General features: G+C 45.9%; 1 pseudogene across 1 annotated transcript; it reads right to left on the minus strand.

Annotated features, from left to right (window-relative positions):
• Positions 1-3,584: 3,584 nt before the first annotated feature.
• Positions 3,585-8,348, minus strand: LOC309838348 (large ribosomal subunit protein eL15-like; annotated as a pseudogene). Its single transcript has 2 exons — positions 8,183-8,348; positions 3,585-4,190 (listed from the first exon to the last, which is right to left on the minus strand). The product of its transcript is annotated as a large ribosomal subunit protein eL15-like (transcript).
• Between the last annotated feature and the right edge of the window lie 23 nt (positions 8,349-8,371).

Here is an 8,371-nt window from a genome sequence, read left to right on the forward strand (position 1 = left end):
GTCCCCCAATTTAAACTTTAATTCTCAGATCCAGCATGATACTCCATCTGAAGCTGATGTGCATAGTACTGGAATTGGGCCCTTTAGCACAATTTGTGTGACAGAGGAGTAGGTAGTGGCCTCTTTTTTAAAAAAGCAGTTCAAAAAACTTGGTAGTTACTGCAGATCAAAATCTGTGAGTTCTCTTGGTAAGGATTTATTTGTAAACTTTCCCTTCCTTACAAAGGATTTTAGGGACTTCCCTGGTGGCACAGTTAAGAATCTGCCTGCTGATGCTGGGGACACAGGTTCGAGCCCTGGTCTAGGAAGATCCCACGTGGCACGGAGCAACTAAGCCCGTGTGCCACAACTACTGAGTCTGCACTCTAGAGCCCGCAAGCCACAACTACTGAGCCCAGGTGCCACAACTACTGAAGCCCGTGCGCCTAGAGCCCGTGCTCCGTGACAAGAGAAGCCACCGCCGTGAGAAGCCCGTGCACCGCAACGAAGAGTAGCCCCCGCTTGCCACAACTAGAGAAAGCCCGCACACAGCAACGAACACCCAATGCAGCCAAAAATAAATAAATAAATTTATTTTTACAAAAAATTTTACTTATTTGGCTGCACTGGGTCTTAGTTGCGGCACACGGGATCTTCATTGCAGCATGCGGGATCTTTAGCTGTAGCATGCGAACTCTTAGTTACGGCATGCATGTGGGATCTAGTTCCCCGACCAGGGATCGAACCTGGGCCCCCTGCATTGGGATTGCGGAGTCTTACCCACTGGACCACCAGGGAAGTCCCTTATTTATTTTTTATTTTTTAAAATTTAGGGAATTCCCTGGTGGTCCAGTGGTTAGGACTTGGCACCTTCACTGCCAGTTGGGCCCCGGGTTTGATCCCTGGTCGGGGAACTAAGATCCCACAAGCTGAGTGGGGCAGCCAAAAAAAGGAAAAGAAGGGCTTCCCTGGTGCCGCAGTGGTTGAGAGTCTGCCTGCCGATACAGGGGACACGGGTTCGTGCCCTGGTCCGGGAGGATCCCACATGCTGCGGAGCAGCTGGGCCCGTGAGCCATGGCCGCTGAGCCTGCGCTTCTGGAGCCTGTGCTCCGCAATGGGAGAGGCCACAACAGTGAGAGGCCTGCGTACTGGAAAAAAAAAAAAGGAAAAGGAAATTAACAGACATTTATTCCTTTAGTTGAACAACCTTTACACACAAAATGTATGGTTTAACTTTTGTTGTTTGTTTGTTTGTTTTTTGAGTGGAAAGGAATTTAGGTCTCAAGAGGTTTTGTGAGCCTGTTACCTATTTTATGGAAATCATTTAAGTGATTGATTGATTGATTGATTGATTGATTTGCCTCAAGACCCAGCTTGCAAGATTTTAGTTGCCTGACCAGGGATTGAGCCCTGCCTGCCATCCCCCACTCCCCGCCCCCCACAGTAGAAGTGCAGAGCTCTAACCACTGGACCATCAGGGAATTCCCTAAGTGAGTCTTTTAAAAGACCTGACGAGAATAGGAGAAAGATTGGTTCAAGGAAACCAGCAATTTGATTTCAAAATTAAACTACCTATTAAGTCAGCAAAACCAGAATTGGAAAGAATTGGGGCAATTACTCTTCCATATTTCCTACACACTCAAATTCACCCAGGTAAACTAAGCCTGGACTACGGGAAGATGGGAAGCAAACAGATGTGGTGGTATGCTGACTATTAAAGAAGGCATAATTGGTGACTTGGAAGTTTGTAGAAAGGTAAGGATTTTTGAGGGTAGGTTGAGCAGGAATGAAAAAAATGTAGTTAAATTGGAAACCATGAACTTGTATTAACAGCAACTACATGACTTTTCTCAGTAGCCTTATGGGAATGGATAAATTGGGTTAACCCAAGATGACTTTTAACACTTGTTAGACTGAGCAATGATGTTACTTTTAAATAAAGCCAACCTTAATTTTTAGCCAAAGGTAAAATGGTCACAAACTAGCACTACAGATAAAGTATTTACAATTTTGATCAAAGCTGACTTTTTCTATCCTCCCACACTTGAAAGGTATCTGATGACCATCAATTTCCCAATCCTAGCATTACTAGCTTACAAACCTTAAGGTTTATAATTCCCTTCTCATTTACTTGATGTTCAATTTCCATCAGTTTCAGTATATGCCAGTATAAGTACCATTACTATTTTGCATGAAATTCAGTATTCTACAGATCCCGTGGAGTCATGGGATTGAGTCAGGAGCCTCTGCCTTTTAAGTGAACTTCAGTGGTACTGTGGAGACCAAGGCAATTTTGTTTAGGTTAACCAGGATTTGTTTCTTTTGTAAGAGAATCCTCTTGCAACATGTTTATTCAATTCTCTTAAAAATGGTGGCATTCTTTTAAACTTTTCTCCTTTCGGAAGCAGCAGTCACAGATACGGAATATTAGATTAAATCTAAAAATGTAGACCCTAGTCAACTTTCCTGACTTTTCTGCATATGATCATGACAGAGGATTAGGACATCCTTCACATTTCCAAGCAAAATCCAACTTTAAAAGTTTGTCCTTGGGCTTTCCTGGTGGCACAGTGGTTAAGAATCTGCATGCCAGTGCAGCGGACACAAGTTTGAGCCCTGGTCCGGGAAGATCCCACATGCCGCCAAGCAACTAAGCCTGTGTGCCACAGCTACTGAGCCTGCACTCTAGAGCTGGCATGCCACAACTACTGAAGCCTGCGCACCTAGAGCCCGTGCTCTGCAACAAGAGAAGCCACTGCAATGAGAAGCCCACGCACCGCACCAAAGAGTAGCCCCCACTCGCCACAACTAGAGAAAGCCCACGCACAGCAACGAAGACCCAATGCAGCCAAAAATAAATTAATTTTTTTAAAAAAGTCGATCCTTGCCAAACTCCATAAAACAGCCACTGGAGAGTAACCCAGCAGAGCACTGCATCACTCCAGTAAAGCTGTCGGTTTCATCACATGCACCAACATGTGCATGGCTAGCTTCTGCACTCCTCTTCTACATAACGTATTTTACACCTATTGTACAAAACAGCATTTTAAACACTGACATGTAAACTTCCTAAAAGGATAAAGCAAAGACAAAAGTATTTTTCTTATTAGAAACAAGATATACCATCACTTATAGTATTCGAACATTATTGCACTTTAGCTGTCATAATTTGACAATGCATTCATGAAACAATCTGTAGACAACTAGTTTTAAGAGACGTTAAAAAACACTTTTTAGACATGAATATCCTAATTAATTAGGTAAGAATTTCACAAACATTACTTTTTTTTTAATTTTATTTTTGGCTGTGTTGGGTCTTTGTTGCTTAACGTGGGCTTTTCTCTAGTTGAGGCGAGCAGGGGCTACTCTTTGTTGCAGTGTGCGGGCTTCTCACTGCGGTGGCTTCTCTTGTTGTGGAGCATGGGCTCTAGGCATGCAGGCTTCAGTAGTTGTGGCACACGGGCTCAGTAGTTGTGGCGCCGGGCTTAGTTTCTCCGCGGCATGTGGGATCTTCCCGGACCAGGGCTCGAAACCCGTGTTCCCTGCATTGGCAGGCGGATTCTTAACCACTGTACCACCAGGGAAGCCCACAAACATTACTTATATTAGCAGTAACAGTGGAGCTGGAGAGTACTGTACCATCTCCAAGCTGCATGGTGAGAACCACCAGCGGTGTGGCGGAACTTGTGGCCCTTTCCAAGGCTACAGCTCTTTCAACCTGCCAATGTCAGCCCTCACATCTACCTGTACTTGTGGACTGGACTGGTGATCCACTAGGTGTCAGGATTTCTTCTGGTAGATTTATGGAATGGATCAATGAGGATAACCTCAAAGAATTTGTGCGTAGAATTTTCACCAACCCAGTATGAATCCAGGACTCTCAGAGTCACATGGTGGCACCCAGCTCACTCCTCCACAATAGACTGAAGGCTTCAAGCAAACTTTAGCGGTTTAACACCATGATAATTAGGCTTGCCATAGCTGGCACCCTTAGGAACTGGGCATTTGCAGCTAGCACGGCTCACAGGAATCTGATATGTGACATAACCTTGCTTGGCCTTGTATCCCAGTCTGCGTGCTTTATCAGGCTGGGTGGGGTGGAGGGCCCTGTGGAGTGCAGAGAGCTGGCAGTACGGCCAAAAGCACACCTTGAGAAGAAAGCGCGTTACATCGACTCTTCCTCCACAGCTCCTGGATGTACTTGTAAGTGCCTGTTTTGGCTTACCTTTGAGATAAACTGATGGCTGCCGCCAGACTGAAAGGGAGAAACTTTTATTTGAAAGAAAAAGACTGATATTTGCAGTATCGTGTGACAAACCCCAAAATGTACAAGGTAAAATGGTGGCACAAGGAAGATGATGAGTTGTGTGTGGCAGGCGGAGAATGAGGGTCCAGGTTGGCTTTACAGAGCTGGTGATGCTTGGGCCGTGAGCTGAGGAAGATGGGTAGACGTTTCTGGGGTGAGGAAAGAGCATTCCACGTCTGGAGCAGTGTAACGTGCTGTGATGTCATAGGAAGAAGGGGTGTTCAAGGTGTGGGGGGAGCAGTAGCAAATAGCTGGAGAAGCAGGTCCGATCATGGATGGCCTTGTGATGGTTAAATTTTAGATGGGGAACCATTGAGGGGTTTTGAGCAGGGAAGAGACACAACTGGATTTACATTTAGAAAGAGGATGGAGGCAACAAAGCAGATGGAGGATGGAGTCATGGGGGCCACACCGAAGACTGGGAAGCAGTAGTAACTGTGGCTTCATTTCTATATTAGTTCACCAGAGCTGCCATACAAAGTACCACAGACCTATGGCTTTAAACAACAGAAATTTATTCGCTCACAGTTCTAGAGGCTAAAAGTCCAAGATCCAAGGTGTCAATAGGTTTGGTTTCTCCTGAGGCCTCTCTCCTTGGCTTGCGGATGGCTGCCTTCTCACTGTGTCCTCACATGGCCTTTCCTCTCTCTGTGTGCCTACCTGGCGTTTCCAAATTTCCTCTTCTTATAAGGATACCAGTCAGATTGTATTGGGGCCCATTTTCAATTTATTACCTCTTTAAAGGCTCTATTTCCAAATGGAATTACATTGTGAGATCCTACTGTGGATTCTGAGAATTTGAACATATGAATTTGTGTGTGTGTGTGTGGTGGGGCACACAGTTCAGTCCATGACACTTTGCATTAGTAACATACATGGAACGGGGTCTGGAGACCACTGACTGATAAGGCTGTTTTCCATCTCAGCATCAGAAAATAACCAACTCATATAATCTATAAAAGTTATCTGTAGGGCTTCCCTGGTGGCGCAGTGGTTGAGAGTCCGCCTGCTGATGCAGGGTACGCAGGTTCGTGCCCCGGTCCAGGAAGATCCCATATGCCGCGGAGCGGCTAGTCCCGTGAGCCATGGCCGCTGAGCCTGCGTGTCCGGAGCCTGTGCTCCGCAGCGGCAGAGGCCACAACAGTGAGAGGCCCGCGTACCGCAAAAAAAAAAAAAAAAAAAAAAAAGTTATCTGTAAACTGGGCATTGTGATTTGTTCATAAAGACTACTTTTGGGAATTCCCTGGCCATCCAGTAGTTAGGACTCTGAGCTTCCACCGCAGGGGGCACGGGTTTGATTCCCCTGGTCGGGGAACTAAGATCCCACATGCCCCCAGGGGCGCGGCCAAAAAAACAAAAGACTACTTTTATGTCTGAATCCCTGATGCCCAGCAGATGATGCTGGCACTGGTTGAATTAATGAAAAAGATAAATGAATGAATTCATTATCTGCAGTGGTAATACACACTGAACTGTGGCTGGCCTCAGAATCTATGAAAAAGAGAGCCATAGAGAGCCTAGTGTGGGACGGGGTAGGAGCTCTTGCCTCTGAGATCCAAAGGACAGTATTTTCCTTTTGTTTCAAGTTATTTTTGTCTTCCATGGTTCAGGAGCTCCCTGAGAACCAGGTCATATACATCTATCTGTGTTCCCGGCCACTAACCCAGTTCCTGGCACAAAGTACACGCGCCATTAAAGTTTGTGGAATGAATGAGGGAATTAGATTAAAAAGTTTTAGGGAATTCCCTGGTGGTCCAGTGGTAAGGACTCGGCACTTTCACTGCCGTGGCCTGGGTTCAATCCTTGGTCAGGGAACTAAGATCCTGCAAGCTGCGTGATGTAGAAAAAAAAAAAGTTTTAGTGAACAGAAACTGTAACTTTGCATTCAGGTTTTATAAGTCCTGTTTGTAGTTCAAGATATGTACTTTTTTTTTTTTTTCCTTTTTGGTGGTTGTGGCAGTGGTGAACCTTCAAGAAACGCTTCATTGAGAAAACAGCAACCATCAGCTAAAAACTCCCTCATCTCACTGCTGCATCTACAAACTGATTTCTTTTTTCTTCTCTTGTTTCAGTGGAGAAAAGGTCCTTTTTTCTAGGAAAGGCCAATGTGCCCTGGAGCCTAAACCATCACCTTCCCTTCTTAAGAATTTGGAACTTTAGCTATTCTCTTCTTTTATCTTCTACTTTTTCCAACACTAAACATATTCTAATTTCCCATCTTAAAAAAGCCTCCCTTGACCCATACCTCCTTTCAGTTCTTACCCTGTCTCGCTGCTTCACTTCTTAAAATGAGTTGTCCACCTGCCATCTTACTCCTTCATTTTTCCTTCGTTCTTCAATCCATTTCAGTCTGACTTCCAACTGCGGATCCAGTGGATCCTTTTCAGTCTTCTCATGCCAGATCTTCAGCAGTTTTCTACAATGTTGGTTACTTTCACCTTTAAAAAAAATTTATTTATTTATCTTTGGCTGCATTGGGTCTTCGTTAACGTGCGCGGGCTTTCTCCATTTGCAGTGAGCAGGGGCTACTCTTCGTTGCGGTGGCTTCTCTTGTTGCGGAGCACGGGCTCTAGGCGTGCGGGCTTCAGTAGTTGTGGCACGTGGGCTCAGTAGCTGCGGCTCACGGGCTCTAGAGCACAGGCTCAGTAGTTGTGGCACACAGCCTTAATTGCTCTGCAGCATGTGGGATCTTCCTGGACCAGGAATCGAACCCGTGTCCCCTGCATTGGCAGGTGGATTCTTAACCACTGCACCACCAGGGAAGCCCACTTTCACCTTCTTGAAACAGTTTCTCTATTTTTGTTTGTTTGTTTGATCTTCCCTGACTTTATACTCTTCAGATTTTCCTCTTACATCTTTGGCTTCCCTTTCACAGTATCCTATGCTTCCTTCTCTACCCCTTTAAAGCAGCATCTCTCAAATGCTTGCTATCCTCAGGCCACTTAATGAGTATCCTGACAGTTTTAGGTTCATTTAAAATAATGATGAACATCGTTTCATATAATGAAATGACCTTGGTATATGCTACTCTCTCTCTGCTTTGAATTCTTTTCTGTCCACTTTGCTTGGCTGGAGAGCCATCATCTTTTAGGCCTTAGGTCATTTCCACGGAGAGACCTCTCTTACTCTTGGACAGAACCCTACTTTCTCCTCCTCATTATCATAATAGCTAATGATTAAACTTAAAATGTGTTGGGCCTGTTCTACATGCCTTACCTGTGTTATCGTCACAGCAACATCTTATGTGTTTAGGGGACCATTATTACTATAAGCCCCATTTTACAGACGGGGAAAGGAAGGCAGAATGGCAGAGCTGGGATTACCAACCCAGGCGATCTGTCTTTAGAGTCCGTACAGTTAAAGGCGCTAGAGTACTTACTACAATTTATATTGATATATTTATTTAGTGACTGTCTCCCTCACTAATCCTCAAGGTCTGTGGGAGCAAAGACCGTGTCTGAAAGGTTCAGAGCTTAGCTTCAAGCGTTTACCTGGTACATGATAGGTACTCAAGATATTTGTTCAGTAAATGAATCAATAATTTAAAAAAATTCCAGACTGAGAGGCAAACTCCTCCCCATACTCTGCGTGAGAAGAAACCACCTTATCTCTTCTTGCCTTGATTTTCCACCTTGTGAATCAGGGGAGTCGGGGTGGGAGGAGAAAGCCAGGGAAAAGAGGCGGCAAGCGCAGAGACTAGGAGAAAGGAGTCGGAACATGGAACGAGTGCTTATCTTCACTTTCCTCCACTGCAAGATGGCACCGAGAGCACCGCGTGGTACAAAAGGATACGCTACCCTTTTCTCCATTTCGGAGCGGTGTTAAGGCCTCAAGACATATGTTTCTATTTCCGTGAAAGAGCGCGGGACTAACGGAGCCTGAAGCAGCACGCGCTACCACGTTGAATAGCCTCCGGTTTCGCTTTGCGCGGAACGGGGCGGTGCGGCCCAGCAGGGGCGGAGTTCAGGCCTCGGTAGGCCCCGCCCACGGGCCGGCGGAAGCGGCCCGCCCTCGCCTCCCAGGCCTGGGCGTGTCCCCGTGGGCGCACGCGCGCGCACGGCATGTTGGGAAGGCGTCCGCGCGGCG

This window comes from Grampus griseus, assembly GCF_964374135.1.
Source record: "Grampus griseus genome assembly, chromosome: 20".
NCBI lineage: Eukaryota > Metazoa > Chordata > Mammalia > Artiodactyla > Delphinidae > Grampus > Grampus griseus.